The sequence below is a fragment of the Cricetulus griseus genome, chromosome 8, assembly GCF_003668045.3.
Source record: "Cricetulus griseus strain 17A/GY chromosome 8, alternate assembly CriGri-PICRH-1.0, whole genome shotgun sequence".
NCBI lineage: Eukaryota > Metazoa > Chordata > Mammalia > Rodentia > Cricetidae > Cricetulus > Cricetulus griseus.
The window spans coordinates 1,097,508-1,100,539 of NC_048601.1; the positions used below are offsets into that span (position 1 = coordinate 1,097,508).

General features: G+C 47.5%; 1 pseudogene; it reads right to left on the reverse strand.

The window, feature by feature from the left end:
- Nucleotides 1-697: 697 nt before the first annotated feature.
- Nucleotides 698-1,799, reverse strand: LOC113837151 (annotated as a pseudogene).
- Nucleotides 1,800-3,032: the final 1,233 nt, after the last annotated feature.

Genomic DNA, 3,032 nt, shown 5'->3' on the forward strand with positions numbered 1-3,032 from the left:
ACATGCCTCTCTCCCTTCACATCTGGCACAGTCACGGGGTTCTCTATGGTCAGGTTTCTGTCCTGGCAGGCTTATTGTTGGTCTAATATGTGATTTAGTGGACCTTCAGGTTGTGTTTGGTGGGGAGGGCTCCACCACATGTGTGGCAGACAAGGCTTTTCTCTGGTGTGCGTCTGCTCACGGATCTGAAGGCCTCTGGTAGATGAGTTCTTCCCACACCCTGTCAATGTGGCTCTACTGTTAGCAAAGGTGTCATGGAGGAGGATTAATGTGGGAAAATACCAATACAGAGCCAGGTAAAAGAGGCAGGCGGATCTCTGTGAGTTCGAGACCAGCCTGGTCTACAAGAGCTAGTTCCAGGACAGCCTCCAAAGCCACAGGGAAACCCTGTCTCGAAAAACAAACAAACAAAAACAAAACAAAACAAAACAAATACAAAGGTATTTAATAGGAAAAAAGCCTTACTTACAGAGTGACCTAGCCAGCCGGTGGGGCAGCAGTCTGGACACCAAGCAGAAAGTGAAACTGAAATAAAAACCAGCCACCTGAACGCCCCTCACTCTACATCACCCTGACCACGCCCTCGCAGGCGTGGTCAGGCACACCTGTAGCCAGCCACTAAGCAGGCGTGGCTACTGCATCCCCTACAGAGGGTCCCACAAAGGTGCCGTAAACTTCAACTTGGACATAGGTGGGTTTACTTGGATATATTTTCAGGAGTACAACACTTTTGTTTGTAGAGGATGACCTTGTCCTTGTCCTTGACATACAAAGTCAAGGCAGAGATATTTAGGGGCTTCCCTTTTCTTTTCTCAGATGAGTTGAGTTCCACAGTAGAGAGAGGACCCCAAAAGAGCATATAGCCTGGGGTCTGAGGTAGCAGCATGCTTGGGAGGCCAGACATGAATTTGGGGAAAACACAAGTCCCATCACACTTCAAGCTGAAGGGCGTAAGAGACGAGGACAGTGAGCTGGCTGTGGAGGAAACACTGGCCTGAAGCAGCTTGGTATGTAGAGACAGACTAGGCTTGCGACTTTCCGGCAGAGCCACTGCATTGGGCATCTTATAGGACTAAGGTCGCCCGAGTGTCCACATTGGCCACTCCACAGTAGAGCGCATGGGCAATCCTAGACTTGGACTTTTTCCGTGAGCTGGATCATTTGGAGCTGCTGCTGCTGTAGACACAGGATCTGCTCTAGGACCCATGGGATGCTGTGGGCAGCTTGCACAGACCCTGATCCGTGCTCCACTGGTTCACTGCCATCTTGGCACCTCAGAGCACCTGCAGAGTCACACCAGTGTGGACCACTTTGCATTTGGGTAAATGGCTTATGTCCTGGGGTAAGGGTGTCAGGGCAGCCTCTGTCTTTAAGTAAAGGTTGAACTCTGTGCCCAGCTTTTCCTTGGAGTTCCCTGAGATGCTAACTGCTCTCCTGATTGACTGATGACTGTTCTTAATGCTTGGGTTGGCTGACTGGTAGCTCGGGATGGCTCTGCCGAAGTCATCGGAAGGCACTGGCTTCTCACTGATATTCATGATGAAGACAGGAGGATTTTTTAGTGCAACATTGTTGTGTTCCATGAACCTAGAGAGACTGAAGAACCCAGCACAACACTTCCTGCAGATGTGAGTCTTCTGCTGAGCCACTTTGCTGTAGCAGTGTCTTCTGTCACTTCATCACTTCATCACTTCATCACCTCTCTCCCTGGGGAGTTCACTGGAGCACCCGGTACCCTGTGGTTGCTTGCCCTGACACTCCTTCAAGTGCTAGGGCTTTGCCTGCATATGCCTCGACATGGTGCACACATCAGGGTGCTGGGGAGAGCCCTGGTGACTTTGCCCCTTTCCATCACCAGTTCCTAGGGTTGGGAAATTTTACCCCTCTTTGGTGGTATGTGCGTGTCTCAATAATACCCTCTTTTCTATTCCTTATCTTATGGGTCATTCTTATGACCTGAATTGTGTACTCCTGTGAAGACAACATTTATACATTGAAACTCAACCCCAGCATGTGCCTGTGTTTGGAGACAGCCTTGTTTAAATCTTCATTTATTACTATATGCTAGTAATATATCATTTATTTCATTGTAATACTTTCATGTATGTATATAATGTATGTATATAATTTTGGTTGTAGTCACTCCTCATTTACCCCTCTCTTATTCTGTTAATATTCTAACTGGTCCACGTCCTCTCACAAGCTTTTGTCTCCTCCTCCTCCTCCTCCTCCTCTTCCTCCTCCTCCTCTTCCTCCTCCTCCTCTTTCTCCTCTTTTTCTTCCTCCTCTTCCTACCCCCTCTTCTTCATTCTTCTCTTCTCCCCTTCCTCTTCCTCTTCCTCTCCCCCTTCTTCTTCTTGCCCTAACAAGCTTCTGTACAGAAGCATGGGTGAGAGGTTATTTACAGGATCCTGAGTACTTTACAGTGCCTATGCCTTTGAAGAAAATGAGGTTGCCTTTTAAAGAGGCAATTGGACCTAAAATGAAGCCAGTAGAGTGGGTCCTTGCCCAATATAAAACAGTCTTTATATACACAGAGGAGATGAGGACATGGGGAGATGAGCACCTGAAAGTCATGGAGAACCATTTACAAGAATTTAATTCTGCAAAGACCTTGATCTTGGACTTTTGGCTCCCTACTGTGGAAACATGATTTCCTATTTTTTTAAAGTGATTCATCTGTGCCTGATGGTGCTTTGTTTTGGCACTTTGAACAGGCTAATGTAGTTGTCATTTTAACTAATTCCTAGAACTGGGAAGAATGTCTAAGTCAGTACAGTGCTTGCTTTGTAAGCATGAGGGCCTGAGTCCAATCCCTAGGACCCAACCTGTGCACAGTTGTAATCCCAGAGCTGAGGAGTCAGTTAGGACTCATTGGCCAGCCAGCCTAGCCAACTTCTTGACTTCCAAGATCATGAGAGACCCTGTCTCAAGAAACATGCTAGACATCCTCTGAGGAACAATATCTGTGGTTGTCCTCTGGCCTCCACATGCATGGTAAACTTGTGCACACATGTGAATTGCCAGGTATG